Source organism: Schistocerca gregaria, chromosome 1 (assembly GCF_023897955.1).
Source record: "Schistocerca gregaria isolate iqSchGreg1 chromosome 1, iqSchGreg1.2, whole genome shotgun sequence".
NCBI classification, from domain to species: Eukaryota; Metazoa; Arthropoda; class Insecta; order Orthoptera; family Acrididae; genus Schistocerca; species Schistocerca gregaria.
Window position 1 is genome coordinate 269437464 of NC_064920.1, and position 9141 is coordinate 269446604.

The window sequence follows — 9141 nt, forward strand, 5'->3', positions numbered from 1 at the left end:
CACACAGGGCCAATACCCGGCATCATGGTGTGGGGAGCGATCTCCTACACTGGCCGTACACCTCTGGTGATCGTCGACGGGACATTGAATAGTGCACGGTACATCCAAACCGTCATCGAACCCATCGTTCTACCATTCCTAGACCGGCAAGGGAACTTGCTGTTCCAACAGGACAATGCACGTCCGCATGTATCCCGTGCCACCCAACGTGCTCTAGAAGGTGTAAGTCAACTACCCTGGCCAGCAAGATCTCCGAATCTGTCCCCCATTGAGCATGTTTGGGACTGGATGAAGCGTCGTCTCACGCGGTCTGCACGCCCAGCACGAACGCTGGTCCAACTGAGGCGCCAGGTGGAAATGGCATGGCTAGCCGTTCCGCAGGACTACATCCAGCATCTCTACGGTCATCTCCATGGGAGAATAGCAGCCTGCATTGCTGCGAAAGGTGGATATACACTGTACTAGTGCCGACATTGTGCATGCTCTGTTGCCTGTGTCTATGTGCCTGTGGTTCTGTCAGTGTGATCATGTGATGTATCTAACCCCAGGAATGTGTCAATAAAGTTTCCCCATCCTGGGACAATGAATTCACGGTGTTCTTACTTCAATTAAATACATTCTTCCTGTAGCTGACAGTAATAAGCACACAAACATACTGCCTATCCGTAAGTGTGCATGCATGCTCAGCGTAGTATTTTAGCCAGCATACGTTTCCAGCAGTTATAAGCTCGTTCTGGTCTGTTTTGTTACATTTCATTTAGACATAACATACAATGTACATTGTCTGTTTAGCATGTTACTTTTAATTATGTAGGCGTGAGAATGGCAAAGGGGCACTTAATTTGACAGCCAGCGATTATGTGTCAGGCACTTATCCTCAGAGGTGACGAAGTCAATGGTTTGCGATATGCATACATCCAGTTGGTGGTAGTATCGCATAACAAGGGAAAAAAAGAGTATTGCAATGGGGGAGCTGTCATTTGTGTTCAGGCTGTTTCTATGAAAAGATTCCTACGTTATTGTGGCCGCATTACGGGAACCAACAGATTCTCAACGCGGAATGGTACTTGGAACTACACACCTGAAACATTACATTTCGGAAATCGATAGAGAATTCAGCATTCCGCGATGCACATTGTCAAGAGTGTATCGAGAATACCAAATTTCAGGTATTAGCTCTCTCCAGGGACAACGCAGTGGACGGCGACCATCACTTAATGTCAGCGAGCAGCAGCGTTTGCATGGAGTTGCCGGTGCTAACAAGCAAGCAATACTGCGTGAAATAACCGCAGGAATCAATGTGGGACGTACGGCGAGCGTATCCGTTAGGACAGTGCTGTGGAATTTGGCGTTAACGAGCTATGGCAGCAGACGACCGACGTGGGTACAGTATCTAACAGCACGAAATCACTTGCGTCTCTCTTGAGCTCATGAATGTACCGTTTGGGCCCCAGAGACCAGATGAAGAAGTAATAAAAGCCTTTTAACCTCACCTCACGGTTATTTCTTCGGGGCTTCCTGCACACGATTACTCTCATACAAGATTTCTTGGAGATTTTTGCAGCTCAGTGTGTGGCTGTCCTGTTTGATTCTGAGAACTAAATGGTTGCTTCTTAATTAAATGCGCCAAATATATGGAGGAAATTTAAGACAAACACAGTGGATGAATACTGAAATCTTCGTTGTAGCACCATCCTGAATAGAGGGATTAAATGCAAATGCATTCTTGACACGTACAACGTAGAAATCAACAATTTAAAGAGAGAACTGGCCAAGACGTAGCCTGTGGGCAGTCCTGTCGGGATCTAAGCTATTCCGGAAGCAGATAAGATACAAAATGGGTCTTTGATCGCTACATACGGTGGAAGTGTTTGCAGTTGCTGCTCATTGAAGTACTAAACAAAGAATAGAAAGCTAACAAGTGTAACGATGTCTGAAAAGTTTGTGAAAAGCAAAAACAAAAAAGTCATAACGGAACAGGTGCGGACCATGTACGGAATATTCACAGAACTTCCAGTTGTGATTAATTTATTCTTGTGAAAGTCAGTTTCCTTCCAGTTGTTTTTGTACATTTTATTTTTATGTGTATCACACCCCCTCTGTTACTACATAAATCTGTTTAGTTCGGTGTATTTTTGTAATGTTACTTTCTTACTTTTCCACCTTAGGTATCCTTAACCATCGAATAAGCGATCAATTGACCAATTTTATCTCTGTTATAGTCTCATTTTCATTTGTCTTGAAATGACAGAAATGACAGAAATGTTCTGCTGGCAGTTGTAAAGTTGAGCAGAAGCAAAGTGATTTGCAAATATAACCGGCGGATCTAAAATATACGTTGGAATACCTTAATTATTTTTCTGCTTCAGTACTTTATACTTATGATTAAAGTAGGCAGAGAAGCTAATAAATATGAATTAAAAAGGCAACAGACCTCTTCCACGAGTTGCAGAGAAGCGACACCAAAAATTATATCTACAGGTGAGACAAAATGACCTCGAAGGTGGCTGTACATCGAACAGAATACACTGTGGTGGAAAGGGCATTAGATAGCGATATTCACATATATGTGAAACAGAATACACTGAGGTGAAAAGGCATCAGACAGCGATATTCACATATACATATGGCCGTGTTATCGCTTACACAAAGTATAAAGGGGAAGTGAGTTGGTGGAGTTGTCACTTGTACTTGGCTGACTAATGTGAAACGGTTCCCGACGTGATTAAGGCCAATGGCAGACTTTCACCGCGGACTGGTCGTTGGGGCTACGCGCACAGGATATGTCATTTCGGAAATCGTTAGAGGATTCAGCGATCCACAGTGTCAGGAGTGTGTCCACCAAATTTCAATCATTAGCTCTCTCCATGGACAACGCAGTGGTCGACGGCCATCAGGTAACAACCGAGAACAGTGGCGTTGTTGGTGGTGCTAACAGGAACTTACGACGCAGTATCCGTCAGGATAGTGCGGCGAAATTTGGCGTTAATGGGCTGTGGCAGCAGACGATTGACGCGAGTTCCTCAGCTAACACAACGACATCGATGGCAGCTTCTCTCCTTGGCTCGTTACCGTACCTGTTGGACCCTATACTAGTGCAAAAACTCGGCCTGGTCAGATGTCACGCTTTCAGGTGGTGAAAGCTGATTGTAGCGCTCAAGCATGGCACAGACCCCATAAATCCATTGAACGAAGTTGTTAGCAAAGCACTGTGCATGCTGGTGGTAGCTCCGTAACTGTGTGGGCTGTGTTTACATGGAAAGACTGTGTTCTCTGATCCAACTGAACCTAAAATTCATTTGACATGCATATATTTGGCAACTTGGAGACCATTTTAAACCATTCATGGACTTCATGTTCCGAAACTACGAGGAATTTGTTTAGATGACGACTACACGCGATTGGTTAAAATAATATTCTGGACAATTCGAACAAATGATTTGGCAACGCCGGCCGGTGGGCTCTTCAGTATGGATCCGCGCAGCAGCTACGGTCTCAGGTTCGAATCCTGCCTCAGGCATGGGTGTGTGCTATGTCCTTAGGTCAGTCAGGTTTAAGTAGTTCTAAGTCTAGGGGACTGATGACCTCATATGTTAAGTCCGATAGAGCTTAGAGCCATTTGAACCATTTGATTTGGCCACCCAGATCGCTCGACAGGAATCCCTTCGAACGTTTCTGGGACACAATCGAGGGGTCATTATGGAAGACATCGTAGGCGTCGGGTAAACCAACAAACAGAAAGGAATCCAGTTGGTTCCCAATAATGTTCACGTAATCTGCTGACACTAAGCCGTCGGGTGGGTTTGTGTAAGTTTCCACCCGTCATTCGGCTGGATAAGAGATATCCGTTCGTGACCATCGACCTGTTTTTACGAGAAACTAGATTCGTCCAACAGGCTGCCGTTTGGTCTACTCTCAATGATCTTGTGCCCACTATAATCGTCTTTGTGTCAGCATGCGCACGTGTAAATTCGTCTGTTGCGAAGCCTAATCTTAAACGATCTGCCCTGACCTGTGTGCTCGAAAGCTCTTGTGCCTCCATCAGCTTTGAACTCTGTCTTCAGATGTGCCACAGATTGGGCCTTAAGGAGTAGGCAATTCTCCAAGCTCTATGTACCGAGAGGAGGCGCGGATGTTATGGCGGTTTACTTATATTCCTCTGGCACTTAGTATGCACACCACCAATTGGCCCGTAGAAACCTAGCCGCACATGGTACGAGTTGTCGGATTAAGGAGATATCACACAAATGCGGGGCCTGTATAACTATCTCTGTATGTTTTACTATCTCACGATAGTAGTCCAGCTCTGAATTAATGTGTCTGACTACACAGAAATTGTCGAGGGAGAAATTGAATATTGCGAATGCTGAATAAAACCGCAGTTTCTTAAGAGCAACTCACTCACAGAGAATAAATAAAGTGCCATTTGAAAAACATATATATCGTCAATTTTCTATTCAACACTAGCTTTAATCAATCCAGTTGTACAAATTAGGCTATACTAACACTGTCGTTGAGCAGAGTAAACGTTCCAGAGCAAAGCTATAACAATCAGTTCCAGTAGCAATCAAATGTCACCTCACTGTAATTTTCCATAATATGTGCAGCTAGGCGCTACTCAAAATCATTAACTATTTTTACATTCAATCATTATATTTAGAAAATCACAAACTATCATGCTTGGCCCGTTACAAATCATTGCACTGCACGTACAGATACGAAGATAACAGAACTGTTCTTTAACATTTACTTTTTTTTAATCATTGTCTGCGGTGGGGACTATTTCGCAGTGACGTCATTCTCACACGACTGTCGACTCTCCGAGGCTATTGATCATCTGCTAGATTCGCCGGTGTTTCACAGTGAAGGTGCCTCAATATCTTGCGCCAGGCTTCTGCAACAATTTCCAAATCATGTTAACAATATGGAAATTTCCTCTTGTCCGGACAGTGATTGCCCCTGTCAGCTGGCTATGTCCTCTCGAAAGGTGAGTGGTCGGCGTGGTAGAAAACCATGCAAGGAGCCCGGGTTCGATTCCCGGCATGGTCGGAGATTTTCTCCGCTCTAGGACTAGGTGTTGTATTGTCTCAACCCCATCGCCACACAAGTTGCCGAAGTGGCGTGAACTGAGACGACTTGCACCAAGCGAACGGTATACCGACAGGAGGCGCTAGTAACACAACATTTCATGTCAGCTGTCTATGCAATTTCCCATTCCGTCATGCTTGCCACTGGCATGCTTTAAGACCTTTGCCCACTTAGACAAAATGGCACCTCGTTGACAGCTGAGTCGACACCACTACCATCGATGAGGCTCAACGATATTGACTGACAACCGATGTAAGGGCACCATCACAACCGCCAACACCTTTATGCCCACTCGTGGTTTCACCAACCTTCTACAACTTTCCATTGATGCCCACGACTCTAGCACGAAAAACGCTAGCTAGCCTGCTCTTCCTCTGTTTCCGAGACATTCGTCCTAGATGTCAGACTATATGAACTTGACCTTCGTCAAAGTCATTTATGTCAGTGGATTTCCCTATTCACTGTTCGTAAGGTCGTTAGAACGATTCGTTATTCCACTATTTCCGCTTAGATACTTTCCTTACAACGTCACGTGCCCGAATTTTCACCAGGCGGCAAACGATTACATGATGGACAATGAACATCATACTTTATCTCAACAGTGTATAATTGTAAGTCACTGTAATATGTGTCTTTTCTGTACTGTTTGATAATGAGAGAGAGGAGAGACAGTAGTGCCTCGTATTTGGACTTAACCTACTACATTTCAATAGTGGTACTCAGTGGTACTCAGCCTCAATTCACCAAAAAGAAGACATATATTATAGAACACTTCCGGAGGCCTAAAATGGCAATTAATTTCGTAATGGAATAAAGTGTGAGACATAAAAAAAATACAGAGGAGATCCTAGACTTCAATACAGTAGGCAGGTTCAAAAGGACGTTAAGTTGCAGCAGTCATCCAGAGAGACAGACTCTTGCACAACATAGAATCATCTGGAGAATTGCTTCAGAGCAGTCTTCACATTGTAAACAACAACAATAAAAGTTTTTCAGTGCAGAGTAACTATATTTTCTTCGAAGAGGAAGTTTGCACTTCCGAAAAGTACCTCATGGGTTGCACAATGTTATCGATTTACCCTTTGACAGAAACCGTGCGGATACGTGCGTTTCACTTCCTGGATCGCATAGTCACAACCATTGACCGCCACTGTAAATTGTTGTCCGGTCATCACGTTCATTGTTGGTTTCGCTTGATCTGTACGAGGCCCATGTATTTGAAAAAAAATCTTATCCCGAATATAAATGTGTTCCCTTCAACCGTCTTTTGATGTTTTTGTAATGTCTTCCGCACTTTTGGTTAGAATAACTTATGTCAACAAAACTTTCCGAGTTATTATCGTTATTATACTGAATTTCCCTTGGTGTCTGAAAACTAATGCGTATCATAATGTGTTGCTCAGTCTTCGATGAGCATAGAGCCTGAAGCAATTAATTGTAATTTGTTCTACTGCCGGCACTTACACCAGATCTCCTGGTTATTAGGCAGATGTGCTAACCGTTATACCACAGTAGCATGGTGGCTACCCTTGTCAAATGCCCTCCCTCACACTCTTGAGTTCACATCTTCAGCCAGTTTTTCCCTTCTTCAATCGTCAGTATTGCCGGGGCTCTGCGACATTGGGGCAGCACCTCAGCTCTGTACCGATGAGAAAATCTTGCCTGTATCTCATGCATGGGTGTTTAATTTGAAAGATAGAATTACATTTTCTCGGAGACATGCGAGTCTCAGATTTATCATCGATAAGGATAGAAGGCGAAGCAATGAATTGAAGCTGAGACTCTCATGTCGCCAGGAAAATTTAATTCCATCAGATTAATAGATATGACTGAGGTACAGATAAGACATTCCCAATACGAAGAAAGCTTGGTGCTATGTAGTCTAGTGTCGGAGAGCGTCGGCAATACTGATGATTTAAGAAGGAGACAATGATCTGGAGGTGTAACTGAAGTTTGTGTTAGGGAGGGCATTGGAGTAGGGTATTCCGTATAACTGTGGCAGCCACAATGCTGCTGTGGTGTAATATTTAGCACGTCCGCCTAATAAGCAAAAGACTTGGCTTCAAGTCCCGACCATGGCACATTGCTTCAGCTTCTATCCTTATCCACGATGAGACTCATATGTCTCTAGAAAAATTTAATTCCAACTTTTCCAGTCGATAGGAAGGTTAAAAAAATGGTTCAAATGGCTCTGAGCACTATGGGACTTACCATCTGAGGTCATCAGTCCTCTAGAACTTAGAACTACTTAAACCTAACTAACCTAAGGACATCACACACATCCATGCCCGAGGCAGGATTCGAACCTGCGACCGTAGCAGTCCCGTAGGAGGGTTCTAATACTAAAAATAGGTAGGTGATGTTCCATATCTTCAAAGTTCTCTACTTAAATTCTCTTCTTTCCTAGAAGCAAATGTCACTTTAATTTCAATCTCATCCTCTTTCAATATCCCTTCCACTTCTGTTGCCAACCAAGCCTTCAAAAGTGCTGAACTAAAAAATATCAGTTATTACTATTGTTAGTATTATTGCCAATTATTATTGTCTTAATAATGCTATTTTTCATTTGATACGTCGAGCGTCTGGCACCAGTGCTTCCGTCCCGCCAGTGTCACCTTTGCGTTAGATTTTCCTTTAGGTGGCCGCGAGTCAATTGCTCATTGCGGTTCCGGCTACTTAAGTCTGCAGCGAAGTGGCAGCGGGGGACTGTCTGGTCCGTCGGTCACGAGATACTACGGGGTCGAGAGATTGGCCCTTACTTGATGCGCATGCTCGTTGCGCGTGTTACGAGTGGGATGCTACGGCCAGAGACAGCGGCGAAGTTGGGTTCTGGCACAATGCGTGGTGACTTTTGTGTACAACACGCAGTGACCGTTGCGAAGAAGAGCTTGTCGGAGCGTCGCCTGGTGTGTGTTTGATAAAACATGTGTAACTGTGTGCTTAGTTATATCTATTAATGGTTACTGATTGTTGCGTGCAGTGTGAGTTTGTTTCAGAAAGTGCCATGGCAGGTTAAGTCAAACGGGCCTTAGGCATTCCATCTTGGTTTTTTACTGTTTGATAAAGGACCAGCAGATATATATAAGTGAGGCTGGTGAGCTGCTCATTATTTAGTGGTTGAATGTTTAAGGTGGTGCTAACCATGCTGTTTAAATGCAAGTACTACCTATTAGTGTAAAACTTCTGAAGATAAACGTTGACTGTGGATATTGTATCACAGACACAGTTCCTTTCACTGTTAAGACACGTCACTAAACCCGCCCAAAGATGCAAACCACCATGCATGAGCAGCGCCTATTAGACGGAGGAGTTCGACAGCCGATCAGTTCCAGTCATTCCACCACGAAGGAGGTACACGGCTCGTATTGTCTGTAGTTCAACCATGCCTAGACGGTCAATACTGCGGTTCGATAGCGTCCGCATTGTTACTTTGTGCCAGAAAGGGCTCTCAACAAGGGAAGTGTCCAGGCGTCTCGGAGTGAACCAAAGCGATGTTTCCAGAATGAGATTTTCACTCTGCAGCGGAGTGTGCGCTGATATGAAACTTCCTGGCAGATTAAAACTGTGTGCCCGACCGAGACTCGAACTCGGGACCTTTGCCTTTCGCGGGCAAATGCTCTACCAACTGAGCTACCGAAACACGACTCAGGTCCGGTACTCACAGCTTTACTTCTGCCAGTATCCGTCTCCTACCTTCCAAACTTTACAGAAGCTCTTCTGCGAACCTTGCAGAATTAGCACTCCTGAAAGAAAGGATACTGCGGAGACATGGCTTAGCCACAGCCTGGGGGATGTTTCCAGAATGAGATTTTCACTCTGCAGCGGAGTGTGAGCTGATATCAAACTTCCTGGCAGATTAAAACTGTGTGCCCGACCGAGACTCGAACTCGGGACATTTGCCTTTCGCTGGCAAGTGCTCTACCAACTGAGCTACCGAAGCACGACTCACGTCCGGTACTCACAGCTTTACTACTGCCAGTATCCGTCTCCTACCTTCCAAACTTTACAGAAGCTCTTCTGCGAACCTTGCAGAACTAGCACTCCTGAAAGAAA

The 9141-nt window shown here is 44.5% G+C and overlaps 1 non-coding gene across 1 annotated transcript; it reads right to left on the bottom strand.

Moving 5' to 3' along the window:
- Positions 1 to 8653: 8653 nt before the first annotated feature.
- On the bottom strand, positions 8654 to 8728 carry Trnas-cga (transfer RNA serine (anticodon CGA)). Its single transcript has one exon. It is a non-coding gene; the product is annotated as a tRNA-Ser (tRNA).
- Between the last annotated feature and the right edge of the window lie 413 nt (positions 8729 to 9141).